We start from the raw sequence: 16,899 nt of genomic DNA, 5'->3' as shown, positions 1-16,899 counted from the left end.
TTGGATTTCATTGAATGTGTCAGATACCTTGACATTTTAGCTACTTTAATGTTGTTTTTTTTTTTTTTAGCTACAAAAAGAAGTTCTTGAAAGAGGTTTGCTGGGGAGGGGGAAACCCTTTTAGAAGAAGGCTTGGGGCCAGGAGGGTGCAATGGGTGAAAAGACTTTATTTTCTTCAGCTCAAATTCCAAAGGAGGAAGACAGGGAGAAATAGGAACTGAAACTAATTTACCTGCATTCCTTTGTCACTGCTTGGCCCTTGACTAGTAAATGATTCCTTTCACTAGCCAATAAAACCAAATCAAAAGCAGGCTTAGAGAGCAGAGGGGGAAAGGGGGGTGGAAATAAAATAGAAGAGAGAATCAACTTAAACTCCAACACACACACACACACACACACACACACACACACAAAGAAGAAGAAGAAGAAAAGAAGAAAAGGAAGAAAGCAAACTCACTGCTCGTAGTTTCCAAAAGCTCTGAGGAACTGTGTGCCTGACTCCTTCTGCCAACTTCTCAGCATCAGCACAGCACAATGTCCTCTAAAAAAATATCCTCTACCTGCTGTCTTGCAGCATTACCTGAGGTTATTCCACTGTTACCCAGGATGGATTGAGTTGCTTTTGTCTCCTTGTAAAGCTGGCCCCATAAGCCCAGCCAATTTAGATCCAGTGGAAGGATTACACAACTCCTTCAGAGATGAAGGGTATCCAAGAACAGCTTTGCTCTGCACAAACGTGGTGCCCAGACAGTGTGCCCCTAAGATCTGGTGAATGTTCCATTCAAAGAAGTGCTGCATGCCAACATGACAGAGGCATGGAAAAGTCTGAAAAGCAGTGTGTCTGGTACTGATGGACACTACAAAAACATACCTAGCAGTAGCTTCTGCTCCTTTACATTCTAGGGAAGACAAATATTCAGGCAATGATGCAGGGTGTATTGACATAGTCAATGTGTCCACACATTACAGGCACATAGAGGTCAACTAAAACATACTTAATTTATTGAACTTAACTTTTGCCATATTAATTACTTCTAACAAATCTAGAATCAAAGAACGGTTTGTGTTGGAAGGGACAGACGAGCTGACTCCATCAAAAACAAACAAGTGATATTTTTTTTCTTGAAATGACCATATCATCTTTTTAGCTTCAAAAAGGTTTTCCCAGAGCTGAGTAGATAGTATTTTTCACAGTTGGACTCTAGATATTTCTTCTTCCATCCCTCTTTTAACTAGAAAGAACAACTGGGTAGCAGTCAGACAGACATGTAGGCTGGTAAAAACAATAATAGAGATAAAAAAATATCCAAACACTGATCTTTCAGCTGTAAACAAGTCTCTGCAAGTGTTACTAAAAAAGTCCAATAAAAGTCACGAGCTACGGTCATCAATGGAAATACAGATGATCTACCAGGATGGGTTAGGCTTTATTCTTCCCAAAGTCAGCTTATGTAAAAATTCAAGTTTTTATTTTCAAGTATTATCTGTTTACAGAGAAAAGAGGCAGAGGGTATGACCTTCTCTTGTCAGACTGAAACAGAGAACATCACCAAGAGCTCTAGAACCCTATGCTTGTGTTCTACACAGCAGCAAAGCCTGAATCAGAGGCAGCATGAACCACACAAAGCCACATGGTCAGGAGCAGAAGTGAAATTAGACTCACGCAAATTCATGAAGAGTTCCAAAAAGAATATTCGGATCTTAAAGTTACAGCAATCTAACACATGTGTCATGGTTTTATATTTTTTTTTGTTTTGGTTTGGTTCTCAGTATTCCGCATCAATACATCATGTAGTATACTGGGAGTTAAAGTGTTAATGCTCCAATTCCAGGCACCTATCCCTATACGTTACAGAAGTCATGGGATCTGGCCCTTCCGGGTGGGGCGGTCTCTTACTGCCTGGCAGTGGGTGCTGGAGGGTGCTTTCCTGGCCGTTCCAAGCTTTTCAGGTTTGAATCGGTATCGGGAACTCTCCCTCTCTCTCTCTCCTGTTTTATTTGATTTATTAGTCTCAATTTCAATCAGATTGTATTATATTGTGTTATCTTGCATTCCGATATCATAATTAGTAAAATAAGTTTTCCTCCATAGATTGTTGCCGCTGTTTTTTTGTTTTCCTCCCTTCCTTCCCATTTTGTGGGCTGGGAAGGGGAGGGCAGGGGCCTACCGCCCCCCTGTCACAGGTGTAGATTGATCTCGTTAACTCCGTGACACACATGAGATACCTCTTGTTCCCTTTGGTATCTTACTTATGAAGTATGTCATTCCCAGGCCTGAAGAAAGGAAAGTAGTGAAGCAAAAGGATTTGTCCTGTGCCGTATGCAGAGCTAGAGGTTAGCCAGGATCCAATACTACAGTTCCTGAGTCTCAAACTTGTACTCATTCCTTCAGATAAAGTTTCTCACAATTAGAAAAGAACCATCGTCTCCAAGAGCCTCAAGTTCTGCGATGTTTCAGCCAAGCTCTTTATAGACAGTACTGAAAAACTAAAATAAGGACTTGAACGTCTATTTCACATGTAAATGATTTTCAGAAAATGAGTCTGAAACAATTTGTACAATACATACGCATGGATGATTGAACTGAACTTGCTAGCATGCAACAGACAGTGCAGTAACATTTAATGAGCATTTCTTTCCTTCTTTTTCTATCATTTTTTTCCTCCACTTACAGTTTTTAGAGTTGAAGCTAATCCACAGAGGGGAAGGAACTTCATAAAACAACTCTAACTTGAGGTATCACTTTTCCACATTCTTTGAATGGAGTTTGTTTCAACTACAGAATCAACAAAGACAAATGGGAATCCCTTGATGCTGTGCTCTCAGACGTACAGGTTCTAGAAGCATGCTCATGGGGTCAGCAACAGCCACTAGCAATAGTGCTCCAGTCATATGTTATCAGCTTCTCAGAGAGCTCTGAATGATGTGCACACAGTCCTGTCCTGACTCTTCCTCAGTCTGACTCATTACCAGAATCTTTCAGAAAAACTGCTGAGAGTTACTATCCAGCTCACACTGAATTTCAGTGAAAGAGAAGCCTTTATTTCCTTGTGAAACCCTGGCATGCATGTTCTAGGGAACCATTCATGCTTGGGAAAGCAACTTTCCCTGCAGCCCAGGGGGCAGCACAAAGGAAGCTGTGCCTGAACTCCCCACTTAGGTCTATGGGCAGACACCATGAGCTAGCAAGCTCTGATGAAACAAGTAGTTAAATATTAGTCAGGAGAAATGTTAGTGAAATAGATCATAATTACCCAAAGATGTCAGGTCTAACAGTCATAAAATATCAGAGAGAGTGCAGTGACATTTGTGTGCAGATTTATTTTGACAGAGACATCTACCAGCTTTTACCTCTGCATTCAGTAAGACTTCAAATCTCAGAAGCAGAAGCTGTGACACGGTGATAGCCTCAGCCAAATCGCACCGAAGAAAGTCTGCATTTCAGAAGTGCCATATTGAGATTGGACTTAATTTAGAGGGGGAGTTTCAGTGTCTTTATCCCCTAGCCCTAGTATCAATCTCAACCTTTTAACCACACATTGCAGGTTGTCTGAGGTCAATTAAGAGAACAACAAAACAGCAAAAGGAGGTTAAAACAAAAGAAATTGTGTAGAAGATAAGTAGACCTCTTCCTGGTGGTGGAAAGAAATGCATCACAGAAATCTTAGCTTTGTCAGCGTGGATGCTAATAAACTAACAAAGATTCTTTGTTTTGTCGGAAAACCCACATCAGACTTAACACATCACACATTCAGACACATCTGGAGGAATAACAATAAGAAGCAACCGAAATAAAAAGTTTAGTCCATAGGACCATCAGTCTGCCAGAAAGGGGGTGATAGAAGCTAGGTTTAAAGGAAAGGCACTAACTTCATAGCACAGTTGGATAATGTGAAGGGCTGAAGGCATTGCATATGACATAAAAATCCAGTGGAGACAACAGGAACATCTGAGACACTCCAGAAAAAGAAGATGGCTAGAGATGGATTATACAAGAAACGGGCAAAGCAGCCAAAAAGTCTTTATGAGAAATAACCAGCTATTGTATGCATAGAAGCGCATTGCCCAGGCAACCAAATTCAAACCAGACTAAAATGTCACCAAATGAAGTGTGGTAGCAACACACATTGGTCACTCTGAAAGTAATGCTTCCTATATATTTCCATGGAAACTAGAGTAGATACAAAGAATGCAATAACACTGTTGGATAGACCATATTCTCAGCTATAAAACGTTACTTTTCAACATAGTCATCACTATTAGCTCTGCTTTTTCACCAGCAATGAACAAGAGCTGTATGCTGCACCAGAGGAGGTGATCCACTACCACTGTTGCCTCTGCTGAATGCACCATACACTCCTCATATCCATGGGTTGGTATCCAAAAGTTTTAAGCGAGCATCAGTGAATGTCAATGGGTGGTACTTTTTTTTTTTTTTCACATGGAGAAAATCTGTTCCACACCTTTGCTTCATGTATACTTCCATGTCAGACACTACTGTGTCAAACTGCCCCTCTGCTGCCACCTGTCACCAGAATGTAGTGGGGTACTGAGGGGAAGGTTCAGCCTTTACTGCCATACAGACATCTGCCTCTGATCTCATGGGTCAACATAATAAAAATAGGAGACATTACTTCTGGAGCAGCCTTTGTACAAGAAGTTATGGCCCCTGACCTGAAGTATTTGTATTTACTGAAATTAGGAATTCACAAATGTTGAGTCGGTAGTGTTGTTCAATGCTCTATTTTTTTTTTTTTCCGTTGTTTCATTTTTTTGTTTGCATTCCTGTATCTCTCAAACGTGACACCAATAATTTATGAGCACTTTTACTCATATGGCAGTATAAACATATACTGCTTTCTGTATCCTTGGTTACAAACTGGTAAGGCAAACTGATCATACATCAGTTCCAGCAGTAGGAACTTCAGCATATTTAAGGTATCTCATTTTTCTCACTTAATTCTGCAAATTTTGTAAGACTAGCAAATTACAATGATAAATTGTTGTGTGGAATAATCTTCCTTGCTCTCCCTAATCTCTTTGTCTCCACAGAGTCTATAATTTAATGGAGCAGGATGCTTCAAGATGTTGCCAAGGCCATTATCTCTAGTTGTATTAATAAACTTGCCCTCAGGACACACCCATATTAACACTACCACATGCACAGAGTATAAGACCTGCTTGACACAGAAGGCACACAAAATGCCTTAGCACCCACAGGCAACATCTCAAAGTACTATGCAACAGAACTGGGCAGGGCATTGCAAACACAGACATACGCGCATGCAAAAAAACCCTTTCAGATGCACAAGAAAGCAGGTTGTGCAACTTATTTGCCAAGCTGTAAGTTTCCTCAAGCAAACAAGTCAGCAGGAAACTCCTCAAACAAGCCAGAGCTGGCCACACAGAATATGTCTACTGCGAAATAACCCCTCCCTTTAGTTGTTAGCTTCCATAATGGGACAAACCCTGGCCAGAGGGCTTGAGGAATAGGAAGGCAGTAACAGAAGATTTCAAGATCTAGCCCATGAAATATCATAGGGAAGAGTGCCTACCAGAGCACAGAAACAAAACAAATCAACAACAACAGAAAACAAAAACCAAGTCTGTTACCAGTAACAACTCTTGCAGTAGATATTTGGATCTAAAAGCATAAAACAGTGCAGTGAGACAGTCTTCCCAAAAAAAGTATAGAACTTCTTTGTCAACTGTGACTTCTCTCAGGAATATGCAAATGCACTACAGATTAATATTGTTATACGTACAATCATCTTAAGTGGGCATTGAAGTAAACACTGAGTGTTCCTGGTACGTTGTGTCTGATCTGCTTGCCACCAGCATGCTTTCTGGTACCACAGAAGAAAGAGATGACGTTGGTCAACTATAATCAAACCTACAAGGGGAAAACAATTGATTTCTTTCATGCATTTTTGACCCATGTTGCAGTTTGAATTTTTATTCTCTGAAAACACTACAAAAAACAGATTCAACCACCATGATGCCTTTCTAGCATATTCCCACTTTATCCTACCATATTTACAGACACATATATTAAGCCAGCCTTGGCTTTAGCTAAGAGCAGGCTGATTTGCAAACACTCAAGATCTTCCAGCTTCTTTCCTTATTTTTCTAATAGTCAAGTCAGTTCCCCATGCTGGGCTATTAAACATACCCACTAATTCATGTCAGGACACCTTACTTCTTTTTGATGCCTTCTGCAGTGTGTGGTCTACTAAACCAGTGGAGGAGACAACAATGATTTTTCACAACTTCTTCATGTTCCCTTCACAGAGCATCTTCTGCCATTTGAGTAGACCGTAGTAACCCAGTGTAACAGAAGCGAAAGAAGATATCAGGCAGTTTTTCACATTCACAGTATGAATTCAGCAATGACAGTGACCTCTCTGCCATCTTACATCTCTGTGCTTCTTTCATTTTGTCTCTGGCTGTTTCATCTCTGTACACTTTAGCATCCAGTCATCCATTCTACCCTTCATTTCCAAGATGCTGTCCACTTAAGAACACCTACTAGCAATGATGAAAGAAAGGTGCTGTGAATCTCAAGATAGACTAACAGAAAGACATGCTGATGTCACCCTTCTCCTTGAGCTGTAAGATTTAGCCTGGTTTATTACTAATACATAAGTCCCATACTTATGTCTCCCACTGCCTTCACTTTATCCTATAATAGACAGAGCTGCAGATAAATTTTTTTCCTCTCAGAAATCCATCACACTAGACACTGAAGAGTTGGGGCAAGGAAATACATTAAAATAAATGAGTTTTGTTCTTTGTTTCTATCTGGCAAAGGAAGTATTCTCCATACCATGCCATTTCAAGGCCTTTCTGTGAAAATCCTTCCTCTTCTTTAAATAACAAGGGGTAGCAGTCAAGGGAAAGCATGGGCTACTTGATCCATTGTTTGGCCCCCAGCCAGGTACTGCTGGCCCCTCTTTCCCTCTCTGCCACCCGTTTTTCTATCGTTCCTGTAATTTGGGGAGATTAAGATGTATAGCCTGTAAATTGGCTAAACTTTTCCAGGCTGCTTTAATGAGACTTCATATAATAGAGTTGGCTTTTTTTCCCCCTTTTTTTTTTCTCTTTTTCTTAATATTTTCCTTAACGTGACCCATATGGAAATAAAAAGATATATTTTTTAATGTATGCTAGATTATGGCCGACATTTTCCCCAAATTAAAATCCATGCTTCAGCAGCAGCATACATTTTCAATGATGTCAAATATATTTTTTCAGCCAACTGGCTGGGGTCACCGTTATAACTCAAAGTTTAAGTGTGCTGGATAATCAGTAGAACATGTGAGCCTCTGTGGGGCACTGTGGTTGCCTCGGCACAGCAGCACTCTCCTGCTAAGGAGCACACTGGACCTATTCTACTCTCAGGCAATCAGAGAGGCAGCACAGGGTAGTGCAAAGCTCTGCCTCCAATGGGCTGACAACCACACGGCTCACAACAGGAACCATGTGGCACCAGGCTACATCAACATCAAGATCCCCCAGCAGAGATCACCAGAATGCAAAGATCACCAGTATGCAAGCATCGTGCTCAGCAACAGACTAAACTTATAGACCAAGCTAATAATGCCAGGCATCTCCCTCTTGACAGATGAGGTGCCCTTCACTTCAAGTGAGGTGCCCTTCACTTCAAGGCTTGTCAGCCATTGGTGTTACCATTCAGTTGGAAATAATTCCCAATGGAAGCAGCCAACAACTGTTCTTAGTATTGTTACAGCATGTACACTACTAAGTACTGACTTCTCTGATATTTCTCACCTTAAAAATACAAATAAAGTTGGAAAATTGGTTACAGGTTAGAAAACGCTTGGTCCCAACTAATAATGTTCCTTAAAAGAACACATGTTGCCTGCAATTATGCAGTATTTAAGTGAAATTCTTTTAACATATCTGGGTAGTCTAAATTCAAACAAACTGGAAAAATATTTACCAAATGTAAGAGCAAAAGAGGAAACTGTAATGATTTTGCTACGGATATTGATTTTTCTATTTAAACTGCTTTTTTCATTAGAAAAGCATTTAATAACAAAGCCTCGTTGATTTGAGAACACAGATGAAACATCAGGCTTTCAGTGATTTTGCTTTAATATTTTCACATTATATCTTGCCATCAAAGATTGCATTATAATCCTGTCCAGTCAAAAATTCCAGTTTCCAACAAAAGGATGTTCATTCAGCTTTCCAAAACAATGTGTTCTGACTAATTTCAGAGCTCACACAAGAACACAATGATGTTTTAGGATAGAAAACAAAGACCTTGTCCATAGCAAAGAGTGCTGTGTGGATGTTTCCATTGGCTGGTGTAGAGACAGTTGCCCCAGTAACCCCAGAATGGATGCATTTCAAATAGGGAAAACCCACCATTTCACTTACAGTGTTTATTTTGAAGAGTGGAAAATTCTTATCAACTATAGCAACAAATGCTTCTCTCATAATGGAAGTGACCCCACTCAGAAGATTAAGCGTGTCAGCTCTGTTGGGTTATTTACAGTGACAAGCCCTCTGCAGTTAATGCATAAACACCCACCAAAACTTGACAGGCAGTTGAAGTGGCAGATAATTTAGGCATGAGGGATGATGTTACCTCAGCCCGGATTTGAAGAGGTTATGTGATATGTGCCAGGCTTTTCCTGACAATACATTTGTTGTCACACCTGCCTTGCCCAACCCCTACAACTTAGCATCAGTGCTGTGTTTCTCCCACATGACATCTGCTGAGTAATGTTTCATCGCGTGAAATATTCATTTCTCACCTGTGTCTCACAGGCAAGGAGCCCCCTGCAGCCCTGCTCTACTGCTGCGCAGCCCCACAAAAAGTGAGCTACCACAAGGCAGCTGCAGCAGGAGCATTCAGTGGAGCTCAACCAGGTAGGGGACCTGCCAGCCCTTCAGGCAGGGAGGTGCCATCAAGAGCTGTAGCCTGTTGATACAAGCTGAGGGAGGAAAACAGAGAGTTAGGTAAAGGACTTGGGGGTACTGTTGGATGGCAGCTGGATGTGAGCCAGCACTGTGTCCTCACAGCCCAGAGAGCCAACTGTATCCTGGGCTGCATCCAAAGCAGCACAGCCAGCAGGACGAGGGAGGGGATCTGCCCCTCTGCTGTGTGCTGTGAGACCTCAGCTGCAGTGCTGCATCCAGATGTGGAGTGCTCAGTGCAGGACAGACATGGGGTTGCTGGAGCACAGCCAGAGAGGGGCCACTAAAAATGAATGGAACACCTCCCTATTAGGACAGGCTGACAGCTGGTGCTGGAGAAGAGAAGGCTCAAGGGAGACCTAAGAGCTGCCTTCAGTATCTAAAGGGAGTGTAAGAAGGAAGGGGACAGTTTTGCAGGATCTGTTGTGAAATGACAAGGGGAAGTGGTTTCAAACTAAAAGAAGGGAGATTTAGACTGGATATAATGTAAAGGTTTTTTTGTGATAAAGGTGGTGAGGCACTGGCACAAGTTGCCCAAAGAGGTTATGAGTGCCTCGTCCCTGCAGACTCCTTGAGGTCAGGCTGGATGGGGCTCTGAGCACCTGATCAGCTGCAGGTGTCTCCGTTTATTGAAAGGCAGTTGGATTAGATGGCCTTTAAGGGATTCTTCCAGCTTAAACAGCCCTATGATACCATGATTCTATAATTCTATGATTCTGAAGCAGTTTTGTACCACGACACTGAACACATGAAGTGAAACTGGGAAGTAAAACATTACGTCATGGGTATCTGACCTCTTGGCATGCCTGGGCCACACTGAGTGAAGAGGCTGCATAGTTGCTCCAAAAATAATGCCTTCTATTTGTTTCCATGGAAACTAAAGCCGGTGAAAAGAGAATAACATTATTTGATAGGGCACATTCTCAGCTACAGAACACTGTTTTTCAACATATTCACCACCTTTATCTATGCATTTTTGCCAGGAGTGAATAAAAGTCTGAATATCATGGTTCCATGTCAGATGCCATTTTGTCAGATTGCCCTTCTGCTGCCACCTGCCACATGGCAACAAAACACAACAGGATTGGTAGGAAGGCTCAGCCTCTACTGTCACATCATCAACATTCACCTCTGATACTGTGGGCCAACATAAATAAAATAGGATACATTGCTTTCAGAGCAACTCTTATAAAATATATAATATAGTTAATGTGTATAAATAACAAAACTTATTTTAATAGTATTTTTTTATTAAAAAATAAAGAAAAGAGAAGAACAAAAACATAAAACTAGTCAGACATTTCACCTTGCTTTTGTGAATTAATGCTTCAGATTGGTTCAATGGAAGAGGTTGCAATTCTTGGTGAGTTCTCAAGGTGCTCATCAGAGATTTCTGATGAAATTTTATTCTTCCTGTGTTCCATCCTTGACAATAATTGTTCATAAAAGGACATATGCCACAAAGCGATGACATGAATAAGACATGATTTTGAAGTGAATGATATTTTCTCTGGTAAGACAGGTCTTATTAAAGTCTGATAGAGAGACCCAATCAGATTTTTGAGTTGGATACCTGAAAGCCAGGAAGCAGTGTTCCAACCAGTTGTCTGGATGAGCTGATGTAGAAGAGTAAGAATGGTTGACATGGATTATGATGCAAAAACATTGTTCTCAATATTATCAAACAAAAATACTTTGAAAGGCCCAGAATATGGCTGCTGCTCAGCAGAAGAACGATGCTACCTATCAGCTGAAATATGTTTTTGCTATCTTAGCTATATATGAGTAACCCTGGGACTTAATCAATCTCTGGAAGTCACAATTGCAAAGAACAAAATCCATTTTTGGATTTTGCAAAGAACACAATCCTTTTTTTGTATCATAATATCAAACTCTTGTACTTTGCTAAATGAAATCTAGTATGCTACCATGAAGCAGATTTCTGAGACTCCTTCAGTTGTGAGTGGGCTGGAGGGAGTTCCCTAACACATCCAACCACTAGATTTCAACTTATTTCACTTTGTGTGATATTTGGAAGTGAGCTTCCTGAAGCAATACGGGGAAAGAGATGCTGTAAGCATGAGGATAGAGTACAGTTTTGTTAACATATCTGATTTTTGAGTCACCCATTTGGCTGCAGAAATATGTAACTTCTGCTGATATTCAGAGCCAACTGCAAATAGTAGTACCCGTATGAAAGAATTCCCACTTCCGATCGATAATTTTTTTCAGTATGTACAGTACTGCCTTCCTCACCACTGGGTATGTTATTTTGCATTGCTACAGATTGTCACTGAATATTGAGATTAAAGAGTTTTCAGTGACAGAGAATGGTTACATCTGTAGAATTGGGTCCAAGATGGAATACAGCAATGGGCAGAAACAGCAATCATTCACAATTTAAATAGAGCATTGATATGTATGTTATTCTGGTCATCAAACTGTTTTGCGCTGTGCAATAGTAGCAAAGACATCAGCTAAATCTCCACATTCCATAAATAAAACAAGAAATTCCTTCTGAACTTAAAAAAAAATACTTCATACTATTTTTCTCAAATCATATATAGCTGTTTGTTATGTATCTCCAGGCTCCACTTGGAAAGTGAAGGATGGAATAGAACTAAAAGCCAAAGAATGGTACCTCTGAATTGACAAAGATTAAGGTATACCAGAAATCTCATGAAAAGAATGTGAGTTATGTGAGTTCTAGAGAGTGCTCTCAACCAAAGATGTCCAGAGAAATACCAAAGTCATCCAAGTGGAATAGAGAAAACGTGAAGAGGAGGTAAGATTTTTTTAAGAGATTTGGAGATGCTGAACAAGATAAAACTCCAATGGTAATGGGGAAAAAAAAAGAAAAAGAGAGAGAGAGATCAAAGTTTTTGTTTTTGCCATCAGCAATAGATATTACCCTAGTTTGGCTAATGATATGTAGAGAAAGGTACAGAGGACTTCTGAAAACTCAGACATGAGAACTGAATTTCTGCGCTCTTTAAAGGTTGCCCAGGCAATGGATGGATCAAAATCATATCTACTGTCTGACACAGCTGTGTTCAGCCATACACCCATGTCTAAGAAACTTTCATCCAGCTGCCAGGACATCCATAGTGTGAAAGCAAGTAGCATAGGCTCATGCCACCTGCCAGCTCCACACCACTGTAGAACAAGTGCTGCAGAGCCATTGCAGCACAATGCACTTGTTTCCTGTTTAGATACTCTACAGTGTACCTGTAAAATTATTTCCAATGGTCATCCAACACTAGTAAGTGTTTTGTTTTTTCAAAAAAAAATGATCTAATATTCATTATGGCACTTCAGAAATGAAAATAGCTGAAGCCAAGCTAGAAAAAGGCTATATTAAATGAACAAATATCATTTCTACCAGACAACTGTAATAACTTCTAGTTACAGGGCTGTGGAGAAACTGACAGCATCATTTCTTTCGGATACGATGATGTCACAGGGCACAACTACGGTCTGTTGACTGAAGGAGATTTTGTATTCCCATGTATCTTATCATCAGCACTTTCCAATCAATTTTATCCTTTTGAGGAAGGGAAGTGAGAGTTGGAGGTTGGATTTTTATTAGACACAGCTGGTCTGAGGGACGTCATTCGTTCCTAAAGCAAGGGCTGTCTTTCATGAAGCTGTTAGCAATAGGGGCAGACGGTGGGCAGGGGAATCACTAGAAGTAGTTTCAACAGCCGGGGGTCAAATTATAGAGAAAAGTGGAGAGAAGTGAAATTTATAATCTATAATTTGAAACCAAAATAAGAATGAGACAAGCTTATTTGAAGGACTGAAAGGAAAAGGATGTGATATATGGCCTGATACTGCCAAGCAAAATGAACACTGCCATTGCACTATTACTTTGTGGACAATCCAAAAAACCAAAAGGACCAATTAAGGCTGTCTCCGTGGAAATCTAATTAGGTCGTACAAACAATCCCCTTTGTTAATATGACCCTTAAACTGTACATGGACACTTTAAGAAGTCTGTAGCAGATATACAAAGATTGCGATCCATGAAGGGAATAAGAATTGAATTATCAAGGAGTAACAGATTAGGAACTGCTATAGAGAAAAGTCTACAAAGAAAGGAACTAAAGAATTGGGAGTGGAACATGAGAGCCAAATGATTCCCCAGATATTAGATTGTCCTGTTATGGGAGGGCTCTGAATCTTCTTTGCTTGCTTTAACTTAAGGGAGTGGAAAAGAGCAATTGGTAGGAAACAACATATTTTGGGAAAAAAATGAAAGCACTTCCAAATATAACAATGTGGGAAATACCATGTTAAAACTATGTGCTTGCCTGGATAGAGTCCTGACATCAGTAATTGCACATAACATCCTCATGAAGGAGTTATAAAGGAAGCATCAGTCTAAATTAAAAATAGACCAGTGGGACTACTTCTGGCTTCAGGAGATCATACAAGAAATGTGCCAATAGTATGTGGATCCTTACCCACTGCCAACTGTACTGGTTAAGATAACAGCAGCACAGTGGGACCTATCCATCCTCATACTGAAATTGTAGTCCATCTTTACTCTCATTTGCTTCTTTTCATTTCAGGCTCCCAGGTAGCAGATAATTTTCACACCTAATGATCCTATTAAGTCCTAATAATGTGGCTTCCTCCATGACAGAGAACTCCACACCTGCACTTATGATAACTAAATGCAAAGCAAAATTTCTTTGAACATAACCTAGAATGTTGAAACAATAGTGGACTTAAACATAGTGAGATACTGTATAGGCTATTGATGTTCAAGTTATATAGCACAGTATCTACAGAGAGGGAATATAATACAGGAATCATTTCAGAAAGCATACATTGAATCATAGAATCATAGAATAGCTCAGGTTGGAAAAGACCATAAAGATCATCAGTGGTACAGTTTATAACATACTTGGGATGCACTGCTCTTTGTAACCAGTGAGGGTGCAGTATTCACAGTACTTGAGCCATGTAACTAGCCCACTTCGGGTAAATTTACAGATGGGATATTCACAAAAGGAGAGTTATGAGCTATTTGCAATGAAGAATAATACACCCCAACATTTACAAGTAACAATGCAGAATGTAATATTTCAGAATGGCACAATCACTTACAAATAGCTCACTACTATAAAGGACCTAATTCAGAACTTAAAGTCATAGAGAGTCTTCCTATAGACTTCAAGTCCTCTGATTCAGATCCCCAAAGAGTCAAAACATGAGAAATTCTTTAGGCACTTCAGTAGGCATATGCATTCTAACCCAGCAATGCAGAGGTCCTACTGTCTTTATTGATAGTATGTGAACTATTTAGTACCCATACGAGAGAGGAAATACAGTGCTTTGTTTATTCTGTATTGAATAACTTCCTGATGATTGTGTACAAGGAACTTATAGTTCAGCCCACATTAAAACAACATCACTCTCTGCCCAATTCCTTCACTCATCATCAAGGAACGTTGCAAGTCTATCTGTCCTGATGGAGATGGATTAGAAGAACTGTTAGGATTATTTTCTACCTTGCTGTCTGTGATTCTCTCAACTTGTTACCTTCAATAGATTTCACCAGTATCTTTTGCCTTACACCTAAAAGCAAAGATTGAATGCTGCCATTCTCAGGAGGAGGCTGTGAATTTTAGAAGCAGCTCTGAAAATGGCATCAGTAATGGTAGGTACATGAGGCAGAATTTCTTTAAACTTAACTATTTCTGGGCAATGTTTTATAGAAAAATGTCCTAATTATGGAGTATTTTCTTTATTCACAATCTGTCATTTATATATACAAAAGAAGGAAAGAATTTTATGAGAGTTCAACTTGCCATAACTGAACTGCATTTCATTTTGGGTTGAGAGGGAACTTGTTTACAGTAGATTTTTGCCTGTTGCAAATAAAACAGCAAAAGTTTACTAGCAGGGGTTTATAGAAGGCCAAAATTATAAGGACAAAAGTTATTTCTAAGCATTTATTAAAATGAAGCCATATATGTGCCAATTATATTCAGACACCCTGTATATCAGCAGGTGCCATCACACATAGGAAACTGCAGGCAATGATTTGGTAGCACACTAACTGAATTGATACGGTATTTTGCTAGCCCCTATGACATCATCATTGCTGGATGGCTCTTTAGAATAAATAACCTCTTCCACATGTCCCTAAGCACGTGGCTCCTGAAATAAATTTCAGTTGCTGTAAGGCTCAAGGACGTCCTAAATCACCTTGGGTTAATAAGTAGCAGAAATAGAGGAGGAGGGGATCCCAGTTTTGTTTTCGTTATTCCATCAGAAATATTTCAGATGAAGTCATTGGTAAATGCACTAGATAAAATGCAGGTAATTGAGAAATAAAAATGTGAGGGTGGGAGTAGTGCTCATGTCGGATGTACACATGAAAAGCTGTGGGGCACAGTGAGGCAATTCGTGTATTCCAGAGCTTTTCTTGGAATCATGGCAGCTTTCAAGACAGGATGAGGTTCAATAACTGTTTAAAGTGCATCTCTTTGTCAGGCATCTCTGTGAGATTTGTGCTAAGAGAAATTCTTTAGAATAGAGAGAAAGTTGAATTCTGCTGTTTGGACCTAATCCACAACTCTGGAATGTAAACTTCAATCTCACGCTGTCTCTCTGAACAGATAAAACTGAGAAGGTCTGAATAGATGTGCTATGGTTAAAAAATAAAGAGCTGCTGATTTAATTAGAAGTTTCAAGATTAGTTCTCTTTCAGAAACTAGCATGAAGATAAGCCCTTGCTGAGTTTATGCTGATGTCTTCTGAAAGAGTTCAGTTGATTTATTCCAATGCTGTCTTTGCTTACCGGTCTGTACAGCAGAGACAACTGTCTCTTGAGATAACTTGTGGCACAATTCATATAGCACGACCTATCTCGGCAACAAAAGATGGGACTATCCAAGATACTCAGCTTTCTTTTCACCAAATTTCTGGAATTTTTGGATGTGGTTTCTAGCCATGCACATGTGATGCACCATACAGAATAATAAGGTTGGACTCTCTAAAAGTTTGTGAAGTTTGAATTTGAACGTGACTACTGATCAAAGTCTTTTACTACTCCTCATAGCAGCACAAAATAGATCTCTTCCCAGTTAAATCCAGAACTTTTGGACGTTAAAAAGAGATTCTTCGGTAGAATTTCTAGAAACTTTCTGCTCTCAAGAAATTCTAGCAATTTATTGCTTATAGTCATGTTCACTTTAAATATTGAATCTGAATTGCAGAGTTCTATATGTTGGTTAGAACCTGGAAAGCTACAAATCTGATTCTCTTTACTGCAGTACTCTTAGGTCCAGAAGAAGTCTTAAAATGCATAGATAGAGGTGCCTTCAGGCTGGAAGAACAGTCTTTTCTTTTGGAATTGGCTTTATGCTTGGCCAGAGAACCAAATGTTTTAGGACAGAAGAGGAGGTAAATCCTCTTTAACCTGGAAAGAGTTGTTTTGAGATGATGGACCTCATTTTGCTAATAAGATTGATTTTGTGAAGTTCAAGGATGATGAACATGTTGTCAGGAGTCACTGTTTATAACTGTGTAACCTGCTGCTATAATTGATCAAATTGAAGTGAACCTTATGGCATTCATGTTTTCCCAAAATGAGTTAAAACCTTGCTGTACAAGGAGGGATGAAAATGCATTTATTTATATCCAGGCATGTATATCCTTACTGCATTTTAAATGTTATTTCATGCTATTGCAATGACATAAAATTAAAACCGTTGGATGGTACATGGCTGGGTATTTACACTTAATTTGTTTGCTCCCATGCCATATTTTCTCTGTCCTGCATACACAGTAATTTTAGAAGTTTGACAGGACTCACCAGAAGAGTAGGGAGATCTGCAGTAGCATTCACTTGTTTTGTGTATCCTTCTGCTGCCTTCCTAACAGATGATGATTTCCCTAAGTTGACCTCACATAGACATTGCACTTGGTTCAGTG

General features: G+C 39.8%; 1 long non-coding RNA gene across 1 annotated transcript in view; it reads left to right on the top strand.

Moving 5' to 3' along the window:
- Nucleotides 1-1,724: 1,724 nt before the first annotated feature.
- The window catches only part of LOC146543204 (uncharacterized), a 79,131-nt gene continuing 63,956 nt past the window's right edge, over nucleotides 1,725-16,899 (top strand). Inside the window, exons 1-2 of the long non-coding RNA XR_014887066.1 lie at nucleotides 1,725-1,950; nucleotides 2,675-2,736. This is a non-coding gene — a long non-coding RNA (uncharacterized LOC146543204). The remainder of the gene's footprint in view (nucleotides 1,951-2,674; nucleotides 2,737-16,899) is intronic.

The sequence above is a fragment of the Meleagris gallopavo genome, chromosome 17, assembly GCF_905368555.1.
Source record: "Meleagris gallopavo chromosome 17, MGAL_WU_HG_1.1, whole genome shotgun sequence".
Taxonomy (NCBI): Eukaryota; Metazoa; Chordata; class Aves; order Galliformes; family Phasianidae; genus Meleagris; species Meleagris gallopavo.
The sequence above is the reverse complement of the archived record's forward strand: the minus strand, read 5'-3'. Positions and strand labels throughout refer to the sequence as shown.